The sequence below is a fragment of the Bos taurus genome, chromosome 8 (genome assembly GCF_002263795.3).
Source record: "Bos taurus isolate L1 Dominette 01449 registration number 42190680 breed Hereford chromosome 8, ARS-UCD2.0, whole genome shotgun sequence".
Taxonomy (NCBI): Eukaryota; Metazoa; Chordata; class Mammalia; order Artiodactyla; family Bovidae; genus Bos; species Bos taurus.
Window position 1 is genome coordinate 35,163,932 of NC_037335.1, and position 22,700 is coordinate 35,186,631.

At 37.2% G+C, this 22,700-nt stretch overlaps 1 protein-coding gene across 20 annotated transcripts in view; it reads left to right on the forward strand.

Annotated features, from left to right (window-relative positions):
• Nucleotides 1–22,700, forward strand: part of PTPRD (protein tyrosine phosphatase receptor type D) — a 2,536,342-nt gene that overhangs the window by 1,096,527 nt on the left and 1,417,115 nt on the right. The gene's annotated exons all lie outside the window — the stretch shown is intronic.

Genomic DNA, 22,700 nt, shown 5'->3' on the forward strand with positions numbered 1-22,700 from the left:
TTTCCCAATTATTTACATCGTCCAATAATTAAAAGTTTGCTTTAACTGCCCCAGCAGATGGTTGAATCTGGCTGTTTGTTGTTGTGGTGTAAATGAATCTCTGATTATTTTTCTATTGTAAGATGATGCTCCTTGCTAATTTTGAATGATTGTTTTTATGCTTTGCTGTGTCTAGTGTCATCAACAAAAGATAGAAATGCACTTCAAACACACAGATGAAAACACTCCTTTGCTTAAGTTACCTGGCTTGTTTACAACTGTGCTGGGATCAGGATGAGTCTTATCTCCTTGATTTGGACATTATTCCCTAACATAAGCTTGAAACTGCTGAATCATGGAGACTATGTTTTTTAAAAATTAGAAAACAATTATTTGAAAAAAGAAATGCTGCACGAATAATCCAGTGAGCCAAGAAAAACATTTATGTCTTACTTATAATATCCCATATGAGTTAAATGTAACATTTGAAAGATTAAATTTTGCCATTTGTCAACATACAGTCGGTGCATTCCAAATGGAACCCTTGATATAGTTTTTACAGCTTATGAGTGTGGTCACTCCTTTAATTTTCATGGATTTGTAGAATTGTATTACTTGGAGGATAGTACAGGATTATAGCCTAGACCTTACTCTTTTTATTTTTTTAATGAATGAGGCAACTTCTCAAAAACTGCACAGCTGAGAAGAGGACAAGGAATTAACCTCCTGCCCCTGTGATTACAATCTTAATCTTTAGTTGCTTCAAAATCATGGCAGAGTCAAATATGCTTCTTTATAGTCAGCTGCCCCTTCACTCAACACATATAAAACAAAATTAATCTATACACATTACATCTATTTCTACTATTGTGTTTCACTCTCTTTAATGACTTATTTTCTAATTATTCACATTTAATTCTTTATTTTAAATCAACAAATACATATTGAGCACTTTATATATATTTTAGTTTCTAAGGAGAAAAAGTTGTACAAAGTTTAATTCCTGACTTTAAAATGTCTACAGTCTGATTGGAAACAGTAGACATATATGCAAATAAGTATAATGAAATGAACCTGTGAATATTGTGAAATCACTTTATTGAAAAATTTCTACTATTTGGAATATGACAGGGAAGTAGCTTGATTTTTCAGTCACTATCTTCCTCTCAGGTTTTATGTACTGACTTCCTTGTTTGCTTTTGGAAGCATTTTGCTCTGATTTGATGCATTGCTAGCTGCTTTGGGTTTATATAATTTTATTATTTGAGTGTTTGAGACTAATCTCAGTGCATTTTAAATTCTCCAGGTTATTTCTTGTTTGGTCTCCTCTCCTTTCCTCTCTGCAGCCTAGTGCTATAGCTTCAGTGATTTAAAGTGGAAGTTTTGGGAGAAGTGGAACTTAGGCTGCATCTGAGAAATCATGTTTTCCCTGCCTTCTCCTCTGTTAAGCGAATAAAATCAGGAAAAGAGCAAATATCTTTTTTAGGTGACTGTGATAAGGATGAATTCTTCTCTTTTGCTATCCAAAATGAATGCCCAGCAAATTGTCTATGACCTAAATGTCAATGAGTGGCAACCTCAAACCAGTCCATATAAAGAGGAGCTCACCTCTATTCAAGTCTCTTCAGAATTTGTAACCTGTAACAATAGACCTGCAAGAGTAAGCGCAGCTTCTGGCCGACCTGCTGGTGCATCACCCCTGATGCTTGGGTCTCCCAGAAGGACCATAGCCTCCAATCCCAGTCCCAGACTCTTCTTGGAGTAACTCTCAGCTCCAGGGGCACACATAAAAGTAATCTTTCTTGCTCCCCAGAAAGTAGAAACCACAATCAGGCAGCAGCCTTCACTGCCACCTTCCTGAGTATCCCTCACTTTGTCAAGTCTCACTCTCACATTCCCTGCTCTTTTACTACATGACAAGGCAAGAACACTGCCTACTAAGACATCCACTGAGAACTGGAATGCTATCTTCTCCCTGTGTACCCTCCAAATTGATTTGAGTCATTCTCTCAAAGCATCATCCATCCACTACTTTCTGTTTAGGATGAGAATCATCCCATTCCTTTCCCTCTCTCCTTTACACTCTGTCAACTGACATAGGGAAGGGGGCCAGACACAGGGCATGAGTGGTGGTACCTCACTGGAGTCAGTTCTCCCATCTGTCACCTCAAGCAAGACATCAGTGGAGTTGTCCATCCCTCAGGATTAATAGGTCTTGAAACTTAAAAAGGTAAAGCATTTTGTACTTTTAATCACCCAGCTATAGACATTCAGTTCAGTTCATTCGCTCAGTCATGTCCGACTCTGCGACCCCATGGACTGCAGCATGACAGGCCTCCCTGTCTATCACCAACTCCTGGAGTTTACTCAAATTCATGTCCATTGAGTTGGTGATGCCATCCAACCATCTCATCCTCTGTCGTCCCCTTCTCTTCCTGCCTTCAATCTTTCCCAGCATCATGGTCTTTTCCAATGAGTCAGCTCCTTGCATCAGCGGGCCAAAGCATTGGAGCTTCAGTATCAACACCAGTCCTTCCAATGAATATTTAGGACTGACTTCCTTTAGGATTGACTGGTTTGATATCCTTGTAGTCCAAAGGACTCTCAAGAGTCTTCTCCAACACCACAGTTCAAAAGCATCAATTCTTTTGCATTCACAGCCTTCTTTGTGGTCAAACTCTCACATCCATACATGACTAATGGAAAAACCATAGCTTTGACTATATAGACCTTTGTTTGCAAAGTAATGTCTCTGCTTTTTAATATGCTATCTAGATTTATAATTACTGATATATAACTGAAAAGAGTTAAATAAAATATAGTTAAATAAATATACATGCACATACAGATATGTTAATAGTAAAATATATCTCTAAATACATCCATAGAAATGTAAGTATACAATGATTTTAATCAATTATATTTTATAAATATACAACTGTTTTAATATTTAAAGTATATATAAATTTCTTAGAGCTCATAAAGCTCTTATATAATTCTAGGAAAATCTGGAAACCAAATTATTAGTAGAACTTACCTCTAGTGAAGATTGCTAAAGAAGAAGTTAGAATTGGGGACTTTTGTTTCATTCAGTATCTCTTAATGAAGACAGTAATTTTTACTTTATGCTTTTAAAACTTTTAAACTAAAATATCTTTGAAGTAATAACATTTTTTGCCAAGGGAAGTAAGATTCAGACTGTGTTTTAGGAACTTCCTGTGGTAGCTGTGTTCAGATCCTGAAGACCAGTGAATGGCATGCAGAAGAGTCAAAGACAAGTAGATCTTGAGAGATAGATGATCAGAATTCATCTGAGGATATGTGAGGAGAAATCAGGAATAGTCAACAGAAGTGAGGAATTGAAAAGTGAAAGCTGAGAGATGATGGTAGTTTTGGGAATGCTGACTTTGGGCTGCCTGTTGAATATGCAGTAAGATATTGCAAGAGTAAAGCTAGGATGTGACTGGTCAGGCTTGGCCACAGACTTAGAAGTTATCACACATGCCAGGTAAAGACTTTGAGGTTATTGAAGAAATCAAGGAGAAATAAAGTCGGTGAACGCCCTTTTTCACATGACGTAGTAGGGGCTTACTAGCGATTAAATATTAGGCAAACTATTGAGAAACAAGGTAGCTGGTGAAATTAGCTGGGGAAATCACTGTTAGAGGCTATTTGGCAGTCTGTGCTGTCATCTGTTAGGGTAATGTAGTCTTCTAATATGTTACTATTCCTACTTTATAATATCATAGTAAGTTTGTTTTCTGACTTTTTAGAATGAATTAATGAACTCTTTTAATCATGTTTTAAAATAGATTTTGCAGTGTCTCCCTTCTCCAACATATCCTTTCCCTTGTAAGCTCTCTTAGAAACCTCTCCCTCTCCCTCTGTTCCCTATAGTCTGAATTGAAAGAAATAGGAGAGGTTCAGTTATTTAACAACCATGCAGAGCAGTTTTTGTGTTATTTGGTTAAATGGATTCTGTTTTTCACTTCATTAACAGAGACCTTGCCCTTCAGACCCATCTTACTCAGAAGAGTTGTGTAAGCTGTGAAATTCTACAATTGCAAAACAGTGCTTAGTTTTTAGAGGAAAAGACCTATCAAATTGATTCAAACTGATTTCATTTATCTCTAGCTCTCTAATCATAGCAACCAATAATGTTATTAACATATCAAATAAATTGAATACAAACAAATCAGCCAGAGGAATTGACTAAAAGTGTACAACAAGCTTTGGCATGGCTTCTATAAAAGAGAATTTAATATTTATTGAATCATGGAAAGCTCTAAGTCTATCTAACAGTGTTCCCAAATTATCCTAAAATTTATATTAAATTAATAAATACTTAATGTTGACAAGTTTATATCCTTCAACTCATTTCTCCCATTGATTCCTCTATCTTCTTCCACCCAACATCAATTTCATGGACAGTCAAATGGATTTGTAGTAAGAATGTTTGAACTTGTATCTATATCGCACTTGCTAGATAATTAATCTTTATCAAGTCATTTTATTTTACCTCTGAAAATCTTTTTTCTACAATAGAAATTATGGTCCCTACCTTACAGAGCTGAATTAGTACAAATTAAATATCATATGCAAAATACTTGAGAATCATAAAAATGTGGTTTTTATCAGTGAGTCTCAAACACACATGAATCCATGTGAATTTTTAAAGAAAATTTACCTTTTTTTCCCTTCTTTCCTTCCTTTCTCCCCCTGCTCCTTTTCCCTCTCTCTCTTCATCCTGTTTCTCTCTTTTTTCCATTTTGGTTTTTTAACTTTTAATCAAATAGTTCAGCTTAAAGTGCAAATACAGACTTCATATTTAAAGTCATTTGAAGTGAGCTCTTCCTCATAATTCTCAAGTCTGAATTTGCATGCATGTGAATGGCTTCCTTTATTAGAAATTTGTAAAACCCTATGACTTGTTAGGTACTACGCTGGGTGCTGAGAAACAGCAGGATATAAAATCAGGCAGAGCTTTACCTTTTAGTCTGCTTTGCAAGCTTCATTATAAAAATAGTCATCGCTGTCAGCACACTACCCACACTGAAGCACTGCACTAACACATGCAGATTTTTGAGTTACATGGAAGGGGTTTTGCTTCAGAAAAAATCAGGTGTCTCACTCACTTGGGAGAGGGACACTAGAATCATCATGAATGTTTTCTAATTTGAACTTTCTAGTCTAAAGCAAAAATGGATGGGCTATGAACTGGTCAGGCTTATCAGGGCTGCTGCTTGTTTGGAAAATAGTCCTTTGGGAACATGGACATGCTCCTTCATTTACCTATCGTCCCTGGTTGCTCAGCGGTTAAAGCGTCTGCCTGGAATGCGGGAGACCCGGGTTCCATCCCTTGGTTGCGAAGATCCCCTGGAGAAGGAAATGGCAGCCTACTCCAGTATTCTTGCCTGGAGAATCCCATGGAGGGAGGAGCCTGGTAGGCTACAGTCCATGGGGTCGCAAAGAGTTGGACACGACTGAGCGACTTCCCTTTTCTATGGCTGCTATTGAGTTACAAAGGCAAAACGGGGTAATTTGCAGAAATGCAAAAAAAAAAAAAAAAAGGTCTTCTTTCCATCAATTCCCATCATAGTCCTGTCTTTCCAAACAAGTCAGCAATGCAGCATTATAATTGGTTCTGTCCTCTACGATTAACTGCTTTTTATTTTGCGGTGGCTGCTGCTGCTAAGTCGCTTCAGTCGTGTCCGACTCTGTGCGACCCCATAGACAGCAGCCCACCAGGCTCCCCTGTCCCTTGGATTCTCCAGGCAAGAACACTGGAGTGGGTTGCCATTTCCTTCTCCAATGCATGAAAGTGAAAAGTGAAAGTGAAGTCGCTCAGTCGTGTCCGACTCTTCGCAGCCCACCAGGTTCCTCCATCCATGGGATTTTCCAGGCAAGAGTACTGGAGTGGGTTCTCCAGTACTTCTCCACCATTGCCTTCTCCACTTTTTATTCTACTGTTCTTCAAATAGAATCTACAGGTGAAGCAACCTTCGTGTCCACTTTACTGGCCTCCAGCCTGTCTGTCCTGTCTGTAACCCCACTGCAACCCATCTGTGAATTTAGGTGGAGAGGTTTTAGAGTGGAAAGAACACTGAGCAGAAATTAAGTAAAGACAAGTCCAAACACTTCACTTTATCAGTTGTGTGACTTAAAACAAATTTGATTTGCCTTCTGGACCTCCAAGTCATTATTATGGATTTAAGAGTTGTTTAACAGTAGTGATTATTTTTGACCCTACTATTCAGTAGACAATAGACAAATAACTATCTTTTCTCCTTGAAATAATTGTTTTACATTTTGATACCAAATTTTAGAAGAAAGGAAACTTCATAAGTATCCTTAGGCTACATTGTTAGTTACCGAAAGAGCTATAAAAAATTCAAGCTCTAAAATCCCTTTTTTCCCCACTAGTTTATCCAGTTAATATGTAGCAACTGATCCCACAACAGCACCATGAGAGTTCTGAAACAGCTAGAAGATCCCATGTCTGATTGTATTCGCTAGTACTGACTCCATCCTACTGAAACGTGTTGGACATAGTAAATAAACTGGGCTTTTAAACTCTGTGTTAGGTCTCAGGAATTTGAACTCTAACAGTTATAAAACAATCACAGTAATGACAAATGTTGGTTATTTAGGGATATGGAGTTGTAGGCTTCCCAGTGATGCTAGTGGTAAAAGAACCCACTTGCTAGTGCAGGAGATGTAAGAAACACAGTTTCAATCCCTGGTTCAGGAATATCCCCTGGAGGAGGGCATGGCAATGACCCTCCAGTATTCTTGCCTGGAGAATCCCATGGTCAGAGGAGCCTGGAGGGCTACAATCCATAGGGTCTTAAAGAGTTGGACATGACTGAAGCGACTTAGCATGTGTACATAGAGTAATATAAATGGTCAATTGGCAGAAAGGAAGAGATTGGTAGATAATACAACTTAAAAAAATAAAACGTCTTGTAAGCCAATGATAAAATACAATTTAATTAACTAAGACTTGTTTTTCCCACTACTGGGGATGAATATTTTCATTTTCTACATTGCCATGATTAAAGACATAAATTGCCATTTGGCCTATTACCCTGTATCCTTGGTTGATCCCCATCTGATTTGCTGTAATATCAATGTTTTTTATGAGGATAGTTTCCTTGAGGTGATGTTTGTTAAAAAGTTCCATACCAACTAAACTAGTTCACCCTTCACCTTGACTTTGAACTTTCACTTAAATATTGTTCTTAATTTGCCATTTCCCCTATTCCCCCCAATTTTAGTCTTACCCAATCTATACCTAAGAGAAATTGCACAGAGAAAATATTCATGTAAGAAACACTGTTCCTTGAATATTATTTTTTTTAAATCCTTTAACTTATTTTCACAAAAAGATTGTTAACTTAGTATGCAGTGCTTTTCAGACTTAAGTATGCATGAGATTCTAATTTGGGAAATCTGGGATGGGGCCCAGCAATTTGAAGTTTTAACAAGCATCCAGATGGCAGCAGGTGGATCATTGGACCACACTAGAGTAAGTCTTTAATTGATGGCTGTATCATTTATACCCTGTAGTGTAGCACAGTATTAGGTATTTAGTAAGAAATGAATTGAATGGATCACCAAAAATGTTAATAGAAACACAGCAACATGAGGTACTCATTCATTCACCTGGGGATTCACTGTTTCAGTGTTCAATTTGTAGCTGTCATGTACTAGGTATTATAGCAGTGTGTGTGTGTGTATTACAGTTATGAAAAGAAACTTGGTATATACTCCGTGCCTCCAAAGAGCATGACGTCTGCTCAGTACATTGGGAAAAAAATTTTTCATAATAATATTCAGGTCTTGTTAGAGCAGTAAATGCACAGAGAAGTGACAACAATTAAAGAATAGAAAAATAATGTTTTGCCCATTGCAGAATTTTATATTAGATGTGTTATGTGAAAGTAAGTTAGTAAGTTGCGAAAGGAAACATTTATGCAAGTCATAGTATTTATAAGTCTTTTCCCCTTTGTAGAGATATTTAGGTCTCCTAGTCCTATTCACTGTATTGACTGGATCTCTATGCCTGATTTTCTATAAAAGAAGGCATATGTCACTTATCTCTGTGGCATGAAATCTGCAAGACTTGGGACTACATGCCAGTGACTTCCTACCTGGGCTTTTAGCATCTTTTCCTCTGGGGTATCATAGCAATTCCATAATTGGTGGAGCTGCTGGAAGTAATGAAGACCCCTGTTCTTAGATGCCTAGGGAGAATGTATCCCTTAACAAGCTTGTCAAATGTATACTGTTGTCGAGTCTTAAAAATTGCCTCACTCTATCCTTGTTATTTGAACACTATAAATATATTTTACTAATACTTAGAATGGGCAGCATGAACTTTTCTTTCTGGGATCCCAGTAACATCCAAACTTTACATGACAGTGGACTTGGAAATACTCATTGAACTTGCATAAGATTCATGGAAAGAACAACATTGTTGGAGATTTCAGTGATAAATTGCTAGGAGTTTTTGTTGACAAATATGTTAGTACTTCTTTTTTTCCTTTGAGATATACGAGTGTTTTATTTGTTCAGTATGTAAATGACACAAATTGATAAGAAGCAAAAGGAAGAAATGTTAACCTTGTGTATGTTAACTTAAGAGCTCATGTAGACAGTACTAGTGGAGACATATCCAGCTTAACATTTTCCACACAATGTGTCTAGTTCTGAAATTTCTACTTGATTTATATGTATCTTTGTGTGAAAAAAAAATATGAAACATGCAATAAAGCTGTTTATCTTGGCAGTCAGTACTCTGAATTTTGTTTTCAATGAGTGCTAAGCAGATAAAAGGAGTTGAATAGAGCAGACCGAAGGATCTATTCTGGAAAAAAGAAAAAAAAAAAGTAGTTCTTTTTGTTTGTTCCCTATCCTATAAATAAGTTGCATTAAATCATTCTTTGTCTTTGAATACTTTCCATACAGATTCCATGTTTTGAGACGTTTTATGGCTAGAAGATTTTAGAAACTTTTACTAGGAATATATTATAAAAATTAAAAAAAAACCCAAATAAAGGAAATGGTTAGGGCCCATCTGAAACACCAGCAGCAACATGAGCAGTGTTTTCATAGCACCATCACAACCCATGGGACTTCCAACTGAGTCTTCTGCATCAATGGGTCACTCCAGTCCAGTCATGCTCAACTTCAAACTTTAAATGTACTTTAAACAAACTTTAAATGCTTCTAAAAACAGATTGTACCTTATAGTCATCTTTGTGAAGGAGTTAAAAAATGTCTTAAGAGAGGGTGATGCCTCTTTGGGATTTATGATTATTACTCACAGTCTTTATTGCTCAGCCTGCTTTCACACTGCACGTCCACATTACATCCACAAGAAAGCATCCGGAGGCAGGCTCACTGCTTCAAGTTTTCATAATAATTTATCCCAGAGTCTGACTCCATTGTTCTGCCTGTATTACACAGAACTTCTATGTAACATCAAACATATTTATTAATAGGAGAAAATTGTGTCTTTATGAGTGTTTCTGTAATGAAATAGGATGAGGGATGTGGGAAGTCACTGGCAGTTTCAGTTCAAGAGGCACTCTTCAGGGAGAGAAAAATGGGAATGTTTTTATGAACATGAAGTAAAACTCTAAAAATAGATGAGATGTTCTGCTAATCTCCACTGTTCAATAATATATAGGCATATTGTTCTTTGGGAATGAGAAGGGCACTGCAGATTCCTTCCTGTTGCCAAATGTGTTCATGGTTAGAAGAAATGAGCATTACACACCTCCTCCTTCCTATTCTTACAGTCTGGGCAGCAACTACCCTCATGGGTTTTAAGATCCCCTCTGTTATTGTTAATGAAGGACGGATGTTGATAACCAGTTTAGTGAGAGGTTCTTTATCTCTCCCTCCATCTCAACCCCTGCCCTCAAGTGACACCAGCACAAGGGGAACTGGGCCTTAAGTTTAACAATGTTGTCATGATAAGGCTCCATCTCTGGGCCACGGGATTGCAATAAAGGCTATTACCTTGTTGGCTGGGTACCATATCCTTTTGCTGCCTGCTAATGCTTTGCTCTTTTTTTTTTTTTTTCTATTTTAATTTGCATTTAGAAGAGCTAGCAACCTTACTTGGCAAAGCTAGCTGCTGATGTAGCTAACAATAAAGCACTATGTCACCACTTGGATCTCAAAAATTACAAGAAAATGAAGAGCTAACATATATATTTTTTTCCTAAAGCCAGGAACCCACTTTAATTTTGTCAAAATTGTAAAAAACAGTTATCCCAGTGTAAGTTAGGTCAGAGCATGCAGATTTATGTTGAAAGGTCAAATTTGAAAACTGGGAATGGGAAGGAGTTGGCTGAATGAGAATAAGGACTATACAAAGATAGAGAAATGTTGTGATAGTTGGAGCACTCTGCCATGGGAGAGGGCTTAATATTTTATTTAATTTAAAATTGGAAGAAATCAGTTATGATAGATACAGCTCTTACATAAAGGATGTTATAGAAGCCAAAGCTCTCCACACACTAGCTAAGGATGAATTTGGTTATCAAACTATCTTAATTAACTATACATTCATTGTGAAAGAATAGGTTCGTTAATAGTGATTTGACATAGGTCTTTCTTTCAAATGTGTAATTGAGTATAGTTATCCACAACATTTATGCTCTGAAATATGTATATCCTTTCTCTGCAAGTTTGATATTTTTACTGTGATAGTATAAACTTTGTATATTCAGCACTTCTGCTACCTAGAATAACCAGAGAACACCACAATGAGTAGGAAATCAGAAATTTCAAAACTTGAGTTTATTTATGGCTCACAAACAACTGGCATATTCTACTAGAAGGACTTTAAAGCCAAGGAAAACCATATATAGTTAATGAAACTAACCCTACATATTGAAAATAAATATTGTCTACCTCCATAGACAGTATGCTTGGTAGACAGTATACTGATCATTCTTGAATCATGAAACTCAACTATGTTGAGTTTGATCAGTATTAAAATCAGTAAATGTCAAAGTTGATATGAATAATCCTCAAGACTAAGAATTCTTTGACTTCAACTAGTGCTATTTGATGGAGAAGGCAATGGCACCCCACTCCAGTGCTCTTGCCTGGAAAATCCCATGGATGGAGGAGCCTGGAGGGCTGCAGTCCATGGGATTGCTGAGGGTCAGACACGACTGAGCGACTTCACTTTCACTTTTCACTTTCCTGCATTGGAGAAGGAAATGGCAACCCACTCCAGTGTTCTTGCCTGGAGAATGCCAGGGACTGGGGAGTCTGGTGGGCTGCCGTCTATGGGGTCACACAGAGTCGGACACGACTGAAGCGACTTAGCGGCAGTGCTATTTAAACCGGCCTGTACCTTTTGTCTTGAAGATTTTGCTTTATCATATGTTTCTTTACTCCTATATCTTTACATGCAGTTCTCAAAATGTCTCAATTTCAACATTTTGAAGCCTTTTCATCTTATAGCAAACAACCCAAACTACTTTCTTGGTCCTACATATCTTTACAGCTGTCACCTTTCTTTTCATAGTCAAGAATTTTGCAAGTGTTGCTTTGCTCAAAGTGTAAACCTTCTCACTACTTGTTCATTCACCTTTGCTATAAAGGGAAATTTACTCCCATCCTTCCCCAGTGACCTTTGTGTTGCTAAATTTGAACACACATTTTCCATCATCTTTCTAGTAGGATTTCACTTCTCACAGTCTTTTCTTTTTTCCTGTAGGATAGTATTTCCTTTAGGATAGTATTTATCTTACTTTTTTCTATCCTTTGGAAAAAGTTATTTTATATATTCTCAGTTCCTTTTAGAGATTTCCTTTCCTCTGTTTGTGCCTATAAGGGCAGTGTTTCCTAGGGTTTTCCCAACTTTCTTTACTTATCTTTTTCTATGTTCTCCTTAAGTGGTTCCATTTATAGCTATGCCTTCTAGTACAATGTAGGAAATTATGACTACAAAATCTATTTCCCACCTAAACTGCTCTCCCAAGTTTCAGAAGTATATAGTCAATACCTACTTGATGTTAACATTTGAATATCCAGTGTTCATCCCACATGAAACATATTCAAAAGAGAAATTGTCTCACCTCCTTTTGCTTCTTCTTCCCATTTATTTCCTCTTTGGCAGTGCAGTTACCAAATATTGAGATGTTTTTCTTTTTTATCCTACCCCCTGCACATCAAGTTTAGTTGTTTTCCCTTTCTTAATATATCTTCTATCTGTTGCGTCTTCTGAAGTTGCTGCTACTGCCTTACTCATGTTCTTATCTAAGTTACTTGGCAAAGTAAATTTTTAATGCAGCTCATAATAAAACACTGACATTGCTTGAGTTTTCTGACTCTATAGATATGGAGTCCCAAACATCTCTATTTTGGTAATTCCCTAATTTTGCTAAATCTCAACTTGAGTTTGGTGTAATGATAAAAGGATACATATTAAAGGCATAGGGCAGTGCCCCTCACAAAGGAGAAAGGATAATGGCTTTTTTTTTTTAGTAAGAATTTTTTGTTCTGCTTCCAATCTTGCCTTTTCCAACCTAATCGCCAACCTGAAGAGAGAATCTTACTTTTAAGATAGTCTAAGTGGTGAGACTCCTTTCAAAGTTAAACAAAACAAAAACTAAGCATTCTAACAAGTCTTAGGAGGTGCTCTCTACATGAAAATATCTTACCACTAGTTCTACCCTACCCTACCTCTCACAAGTTGTGTTCTGGTTTTTCAGAAATACTTATCTTGTCTCCAAGATGTCATGTTTTTCTTGTGTCTATTTACATTTTCACAGGCCTCTTAGATTCTTAGATTCCTCCATTAAACTTAGTATCTACTTAGTCTTTAGGATTTGACGTTTACTGACCTTTCCCTACCCGTGTGTTTTCAGTCCATGCCCAAGACTTTCCTATTTATTTTCAAAGCATCCTGTGTATATGTTATTTGTGATACTTTTACTCACTTTATTCTAATTACCTACATTCCAATATGCCTTTCTGACTAAACCTCTTCTGGCAGTTCACTGTCTTCTCATAACCATATCTCCAGTAGTATGTTTGTAATTAATGCAAGGGATCTGAATTAATTTTTAGACAAACAAGTTATAAGAAGTCTCTCTTTTCCATTTATCCATTCTGAGCAATTTATCCATTCTGATTATTTCTATCTGGGTAACAAAGCTATATAAAATATGTTTATTGGCCATTTCCCAAAGAAAGGTGAAGTACTCTTGGACATTGAAGCTATATTTGGGATGTTTATAAGGAAAGATCGTTAGTTATAGCGTTGGTATTGTAGACACAGTCATAGTACTAAGAGAAGACTGGTTTTAAAGTTCTAGTCAGTCTTGATCCTGAATAAGCTACTTTAAGTGTAAACCTTAGTTCCTTCATTTATACAAGTACCCACTCCGTATGTTTTGTGTGTGCATGTGTGTGTGTGTGTGTGTGTGTGTGTGTGTGTGCGAGCGAGCGAGAGAGGGAGAGAGAGAGAGAGAGAGAGAGAAAGGATTAACTGAGACAGTGTTGTTAAAAGCCTGGCCCGTAGATAGTTCACATTAAGTAGTAGCCCTTATTGTAACAAAATGAGCTCTAGAACAATTTTTACTTCTAATTAGAGAAAGCCATGGTAGTGGTCTGGGTCCAGTCAAGAGACAGCAACCATACAGTGGGTTAAAGAGGGCTAATTTAATACAAAGAGTTATTGATGAAAGTAGCTGTAAGATATAAAGAAATTTCTATTGTACACTAAGGTGGAGAGAGAGTACCTCAGGAAGGATAAGACTTCCAAGTCCTTCTGGGAGAAGATGTAGTTTGGACTCTGGATGACAGAGATGATTGCTGGTTTGGCCATTCTGAAACTGGTCTGGAGCTGCTGTGCAAATAACAGGCTACCTTCCACAGTGCATGGAAGGAGCAGGTGATTGGTAGCTGATGGTTAGGCATACAGTGGGAGCCCAGATACCAATATGAACAAAAGGTTCTAAGAGCTTGCTCTTTGAAGAAGGATTGACTACTTGGTGTGTGACCCTTTGGGACACAGATGGTAACATGCAGGCTACTCAGGGCTTGTCAGAAGGGTCCAAGCTGTCTGCAGAAATTGATAGGCCAGGCTACAAGGTCAAAACACCACATCCTGGGCTCTTCGCTGCTGGGTAGTTCCTAACCAGATGTCCTCATTCCCACACTGCTGACCCTCCTTGCTTGTGCTGCAAACCGCAGAAAGCCTCTACCTCCTGCAATATCCCTTCATTGCCCTCTACTGAGAAAGTTTAACATTGTATTCACTTTAAAGGAGAAATGCTTAAACAAATTCTGTTGTTTATCACTTTGAAGAGTACATTTAGAACTGAGAGGCAATAAATTGATAACTGGCATGGCAGATATGCTTAACAAATACAGAGATGATCTAGAAATCACAACACTGTAAAAATGTGTTCAAATACTGTGTTCTGCTCTATAGCTCTTTCAGTTCCAAGTTTTTTATATGAAAAATTGACTTATATAGGTGTAAGATAGCTTTAGTTCATAATTTAAATATGAATATCCATTAGCATCATGATAGCTCTGCATATGCTGGAAAATAATTTAATGAATTACAGAATAGCACATCAAAGAGATGCTATGGTCTATTGAATAAAAAATCCAGTTTTTGAAAACTGCCTTAACATAATTTACCTATCCAATGTCAGTTTAAAATTTGCACAATAGGCTGTAATGACTTTTTAAAATATTATGTAAATACTGACCCATTTAATATGTTTTGCAAAGAAATGTATTTTAAACAGTCTTTTATACTGCTTTGATATATTGTAAAAGAAGGCTCATTTTTTTTTCTCCATTACCTAAAAATGTTTCTCAGAGAAAATAATAAAAGAAAAATTACTATGCTGAGCATGATGCCAGGGGAAAACTAAGAATCCTTGAAAGTATAAAATTAATTGAACTGCTAAAATTTAGTATATCATGGCACAGTTATGTGGTATTAGAATAAATCAAAATGGTTATCAGGTCAGCTTTGATTCACAGAGGTCTATGTCTAACCACTTTGAATCTCAGGCAATACAACCTATCATTCCTCTAATTTCTTTTTCTCTGAAGATAATAGCAAATGTTTTATCAACAACTGATTATAACATGCCATACTGTGCTGAGTACTATATATTTTCATCACAATTTTTTTATTACAACAACATGGTATTATTATTGCAATTTCACAGATGAGGAAAGTGAGAATTGTTGTTACCCATTCAAGTGAGCCATTTCAGAAACAGAGGGTTAGGATTTGGATAGTCACCCTTCTCCAAACCTCCTATTGATTATAGCCATATTTCTAACTCTAGGTCAAGCAGAGGTGTATATTTCATAATAATCAGTGTTGGAGTTGACAGCACTGCTTCTCAAACTTTCATAAACACCTGACGATTTTCCTAAAATACAGAGTGTAGTTTCCTTGGTCTGGAGTGAGACTTGAGATTCTAACAAGCTCTCATTTGGTACCTATTTACTAGTCAGTGAACGACACTTAGCATAGAAAATTTTAAAAGAACAATGTGGTTGGACAGAAAAAGATAATAGTGGGATTCTAATCGTTTTAAGATTTGAGTTCAGTTCAGTCGATCAGTCGTGTCTGACTCTTTGCGACCCCATGAATTGCAGCACGCCAGGCCTCCCTGTCCATCACCAACACCTGGAGTGCACCCAGACTCGTGTCCATCAAGTCAGTGATGCCATCCAACCATCTCATCCTCTGTTGTCCCCTTCTCCTCCTGCCCTCAATCTTTCCCAGCATCAGAGTCTGTTCAAATGAGTCAGCTCTTTGAATCAGGTGGCAAAAGTTTTGGAGTTTCAGCTTCAACATCAGTCCTTCCAATGAACACCCAGGACTGATCTCCTTTAGGATGGACTGGTTGGATCTCCTTGCAGTCCAAGGGACTCTCAGGAGTCTTCTCCAACACCACATTTCAAAAGCATCAACTCTTCAGCATTCAGCTTTCTTTATAGTGCAACTCTCACATCCATACATGACCACAGGAAAAACCATAGCCTTGATGAAACGGACCTTTTTTGGTAAGGTAATGTCTCTGCTTTTTAATATGTTGTCTAGGTTGGTCATAACTTTCCTTCCAAGGAGTAAGCGTCTTTTAATTTCATGGCTGCAACCACCATCTGCAGCGATTTTGGAGCCCAGAAAAATAAAGTCAGCCACTGTTTCCCCATCTATTTCCCATGAAGTGATGGGACCGGATGCCATAATCTTAGTTTTCTGAATGTTGAGATTTAAGCCAACTTTTTCCCTCTCCATTTTCACTTTATCAAGAGGCTCTTTAGTTCTTCTTCACTTTCTGCCATAAGGGTGGTGTCATCTGCATATCTGAGCTTATTGATATTTTTCCTGGCAGTCTTGATTCCAGCTTGTGCTTCCTCCAGCCCAGCGTTTCTCATGATGTACTCTGCATATAAGTTAAATAAGCAGGGTGACAATATACAGCCTTGACATACTCCTTTTCCTGTTTGAAACCAGTCTGTTGTTCCATGTCCAGTTCCAACTGTTGCTTCCTGACCTGCATACAGGTTTTCAAGAGGCAGGTCAGGTGGTCTGGTATGTCCATCTCTTTCAGAATTTCCCACAGTTTCTTGTGATCCACACACTCAAAGGCTTTGGCATAGTCAATAAAGCAGAAATCAATGTTTTTCTGGAACTCTCCTGCTTTTTCAATGATCCAGCATATGTTGGCAATTTGATCTCTGGTTCCTTACCTTTTCTAAAAGATGCTTGAACATCTGGAAATTCACTGTTCACATATTGCTGAAGCCTGGCTTGGAGAATTTTGAACATTACTTTACTAGCGCATGAGATGAGTGCAATTGTGCGGTAGTTTGGGCATTCTTTGGCATTGCCTTTCTTTGGGATTGGAATGAAAACTGATCTTTTCCAGTCCTGTGGCCAATACTGAGTTTTCCAAATTTGAGTATTGTTGCTAAATTAATTGGAAAAAATAGAGATAAGTGAAAGAGATGATTTGTAATTCCTGAGCTTAAAAAAAAAAAAAAAGTGAGAGAAAAATTTGGAAGTTCCTGCTATCAATATAAAGTACCTCACAGTAAAGGCAAGGATGCATCAGAAATAAATGGCGTTCCTAATTTTTTCTATCAATACAGTACACCTAACACCAAAGCAAGACAAATAAAATGCAAGAAAACACACACAGAATAGTATCTCTATGAACATAGAAGCAAATATTCTCAACAAAATATTAGCATATTGAATCCAAAAAAGATATAAAAAGAATTATGTACCACAACCTCAAAAACCTACTGCTTCACTGACTATGCTAAAGCCTTTGACTGTGTTGATCACAACAAACTGGAAAATTCTTAGAGATGGGAATACCAGACCACAATGCCTGCCTCCTGTGAAAACTGTATGCAGGTCAAGAAGCAACAGTTAGAACCGGACATGGAACAATGTAGTGGTTCCAAATTGGGAAAGGAGTACGTCAAGGCTGTATATTGTAACCCTGCTTGTTTAACTTCTATTCAGAGTACATCATGCTAATAGTTGGGCTGGATGAAGCACAGTGGGTATCAAGGATTGCCAGGAGAGGCATCAATAACCTCAGGTATGCAGATGACACCACCCTTATGACAGAAAGTGAAGAGGAACTGAAGAGTCTCTTGATGATGGTGAAAGAGAAGAGTAAAAATCTGGCTGAAAACTCAACAATCAAAAATCGACGATCATAAAATCCGGTCTCATCACTTCATGGCAAACAGATGGGGAAACAATGAAAACAGTGTAAGATTTTATTTTGGGGGGCTCCAAAATCACTGCAGATGGTGACTGCAGCCATGAAATTAAAGCCCCTTGCTCCTTAGAAGAAAGGCTATGACAAACATAGACAGATTATTAAAAAGCAGAGACATTCCTATTACTTTGCTGACAAACATCTGTATAGTCAAAGCTATGATTTTTCCAGTCATGTATGGATGTGAGAGTTTGACCATAAAGAAGGCTGAGTGCTAAAGTATTGATGCCTTTGAACTGTGTTGTTGGAGAAGACTCTTAGAGTCCCTTGGACAGCAAGGAGATCATACCAGTCAGTCCTAAAGGAAATCAATCCTGAATATTCACTGGAGGAACTGATGCTGAAGCTGAAGCTCCAATACTTGGCCACTGATGTAAAGAGCTAACTCATTGGAAAAGACCCTGATGCTTGGAAAGATTAAAAGCAGAAAGAGAAGGGATGATAGAGGACAACATGGTTGAATGACATCACCTATTCAATGGACATGAGTTTGAGCAAGCTCCAGGAGATGGTGAAGGACAAGGAAGCCCTGCAAGCTGCAGTTCATTGGATCACATAGAGCCGGATACAACTGCGTGACTGAACAACAACCACTACAGCCGGGTGGGATTTATCCCAAGTATGCAAGTCTCATCCTACATTTGAAAATCAATAAATATAATCCAACACATCAATGGACTAAAAGAGAAAGTGAAAGTGAAAGTCGCTCAGTGGTGTCCAACTCTTTGCAACCCCATGGACTGCATAGTCCCTGGAATTGTCCAGGCCAGAATACAGGAGTGGGTAGCCTTTCCCTTCTCCATGGGATCTTGCCAACCCAGGGATCAAACCCAGGTATCCCGCATTGCAGGTAGATTCTTTACCAGCTGAGCCACAAGGAAAATACATGATACCAGGAGATGCAGCAAAAACTTAACAAATCTAATACCCATGTGTAATAAAAACTCAATAAAGGAGGAGTAGAGGGGAATGTTTTTTAAATTGATAAAGACTACAAAAAAACTATAGCCTATAAGAAACCTATAATAGTTTAATACTTAAATTGTTTATATTTGTTGTATGGTTCCTGTTTACATTTTTCAGAATTATTCCACATATGTTATGAAATCTCATACCTATAATCTGCAGTTTGGCTGGTCAAAGTAGACTGCTTGAACCAGAAACATCAGTACCATTTGAGAGTCTGTTAGAAAGTCTGATCTCAGTCCCCAGCCCAAACATATTTTATCTGAATGTGCATGTCCACAATACAAACACTTGTTAATAAACACAGAAAAGTTTGAGAATTACTCTTCTAAAGATTTGATTTTTAAGTTATAATCAGCTATTGAAAGACTCCCCAAAGTACCTCAATATTATTTTTAGAAATATATTTAAACCAAATATGTTTTATGAAAAAATTAAACACTAAATATGTAATCACACAGCAGTGTTTCTGTTAAGAGCAAAATATTTCTTACTTCAATAAGAATCAAACTAGTCCAAGCGGAGTCTACCCTTAAATAATAATTTATCTCTCTGTGGGTTTTTTTTTTTTTTTTGGCTTTCAGATTTGTTTTTATCTTATCAACTTATTTTTGTATCGTAGTGAAAAAATTATGATAATTACTGACTTAGAATAATTGGCTGAAGCTGACTGTGGGTTATTATTCCATCAGCATCTTGACCTGATGGAGAAAAAGGGGGAAAAAAAATCTTGAGAAGAAAAACCACTTCATTAATTTTGCTGTTGAATTGCTCTTTGAGTTTTTATATTCACACCTTCACTCTGGTTTCAGCAAAACAACAGGTGCAAACTGCAGATGGATCCTACTGCAGTCACAGACAGACACATGTGCCTCTGGTTACATGAGTCTCATTTTCAAAGATGACCAGCAACAGCAAGATTGGTGTCCTGGGGTGCAAGAGCAGAGGGCTTCTATGAACAGTGAGGGTACTTACAGACTATGCTATTTCCATCTGAGCACTCAGTCATGGCCACCTTTCCAACTTCATTTCAGGAGCTTTAATACTGATTTTTCCCACCTGCATTTAGGTATAATTTAAAAATTTTCTCCAAATGAAAAAAAGGAAAAAGGAACCTTAAATAAATAGGTATCTGAATTATTACATACTGATAAATATTTGCATATTTATCCTCATTAAGTACAAAATTTACCAATATAGCATAGATAAATTATGCTTGCCAAAACTGAAGGTTTAAAATATATTAAAACAGATACATTGGGCTTCCAAGGTGGCCCTAATGGTAAAGAACTTGACAGTCAATGCAAGGAGACATAAGAGACGTGGATTTGATACTTGGGTTGGGAAGATCCCCTAGGGGAGGTCATGGCAAACCACTCCATTATTCTTGCCTGGAGGATCCCATGGACAGAGGAGTCTGTCAGGTGGCAGTCTATAGGGTCACAAAGAATCAGACACAGCTGAAATGACTTAGTATGCATGCACAACAGATGTATTATTTTTTTTGGTGCTGCTATCAAAATAGGTGACACATTTAAGTATTTGTGAAGGTATTTGATATTTGTTGTGTTACTTATACAGAATTACTAAAGCAAATAATGCCATCCAACTCAAAATGTGTATGTATATGTGTGTGAGAGAGAGAGAGAGAATGAGCATTGTGTAATAAATGATATCTGAATGAGGCATGAATATATTTTGATATGTAAAATAGACCAAGAGATACCATTCTATAATTCATATCTATATACCAACATTAATAATGTTATTCTTCAAATAATTTTACATAAATTGAATATGTGTTATCAGACAATATTCATATGTATTAGTGAATGTACAATTTACACACATTTTATACATATATATATATATATATATACACACACGTGTGTGCATATTCTGAGACATGGTGACAATATGCTATAACTAATATAATTGTATAGCAAAAGATGCTATGTGTTCCTTTTTTTATATATGTGTGTGAAAGTGTTAGTTGCTCAGTTGTGTCTGACTCTGCAATCCCATAGACTCAAAACCTCCAGGCTCCTCTGCTAATGGAATTATCTAGGCAAGATACTGGAGGGGTTAGCTATTCCCTTTTCCAGGGAGTCTTCCTGATGCAGGGATCAAACCCAGGTCTCCCACATTGCAGGCAAATTCTTTACAGTCTGAGCTACCATGGAAGACCATAGCCAAATATTGATATACATATTGATATTTTCAGTATATATATTCAATTTTCTATTAAATTTTTAGAGTAGCAACATTTCCAGCTAAAGATAGTGCTGTATTAACATACAAAAATACTCAGTAATGTCAGTAATCAAGTAAAGACAAACCAAAACAAATACCTTTTTTTCTAAAAAATTTGAAGAGATCAACTTAAGTTCTCAGTTTATTGCTGGTAGAAATATATGTATGGCATATACAGCAGAAGTCTTACATAGTCTCTTTTGATCTACATTTTCCCCTTTTGTCCTTTATATGTCATAATTAAACAATCATATACAAATCAACTCTGTGTGTAATGATGTTTACTAAAACATTTTGAGGCTAGCAATAATTTGAAGACGATCTAAGCTTTTGGTAGCAGAAATTATAACCCATCAAGTAGCCATTTTAAAAGTTACCTTGTTAGAACATTTAAAGATAGGAAAATTCTTAAAATATGATATTCAATCAGTCACTCAGTTCAATCTCTCAGTTGTGTCTGACTCTGCGACCCCATGGACTGCAGCACGCCAGGCCTCCCTGTCCATCACCAACTCCCGGAGTTTACTCAAACTCAAGTTAATTGAGTCAGTGATGCCTTCCAACCATCGCATCCTCTGTCATCCCCTTCTCCCCTACCTTCAATCTTTCCCGGCATCAGGGTCTTTTCAAATGAGTCAGTTCTTCGCATAAGGTGGCCAAAGTTTTAGAGTTTCAGCTTAAAGAACTTCAGTCCTTTCAATGAATATTCAGGACTGATATCCTTTAGGATGGACTGGTTGGATCTCCTTGCAGTCCAAGGGACTCTCAAGAGTCTTCTCCAACACCAAAGTTAAAAAGCATCAATTCTTCAGTGCTCAGGTTTCTTTATGGTCCAACTCTCACATCCATGTATGACTACTGGAAAAACCATAGCCTTGACTAGACGGACTTTTGTTGGCAAAGTAATGTCTCTGCTTTCTAATATGCTGTCTAGGTTGGTCATAACTTTTCTTCCAAGGAGCAAGCATCTTTTAAGGTCATGGCTGCAGTTACCATCTGCAGTGATTTTTGGAACCCCAAAAAATAAAGTCAGCCACTGTTTCCGCCATTTCCCCATCTATTTGCCATGAAGTGATGGGACCAGATGCCATGATCTTCATTTTCTGAATGTTGAGTCTTAAGCCAACTTTTTCACTCTCCTCTTTCACTTTCATCAAGAGGCTCTTTAGTTGTTCTTTCCTTTCTGCCATTACGGTGGTGTCATCTGTATATCTGAGATTATTGATATTTCTCCCCAGCAATCTTGATCCCAGCATGATATTAAATGAATTAACAGACCCAAAATTTAAAGTACTGTGAAACTTAATTGTGAAATCATATGTTCACTCAGTAACTATTGAATGTCTCTGTTTTGCTTGTTTTTGCAAGTACTGTCTAGGTATTTGAATATTAGTGAGTAAAACATAAGCCCCTGATCCTCATATAGCATATGTTTTAGCAGGAACAGGACTAGAAACTAAAGATTCAAAACTTTTACTAGCAAAATTTTCGTAATAACATTATAAATGATTTGTATTTTCTTGTTTGTACCTTTATCTTCCAATCATCTATGTGTGCAAGCTCAGTCACTTCAGTTGTGTCCAACTCTTTGCAACCCTGTGATCTGTAGTCACCAAGGCTCCTCTGTTCATGGGATTCTCCAGGCAAAAATATTGGAGTGGGTTGCCATGCCCTCCTCCAGGGGAT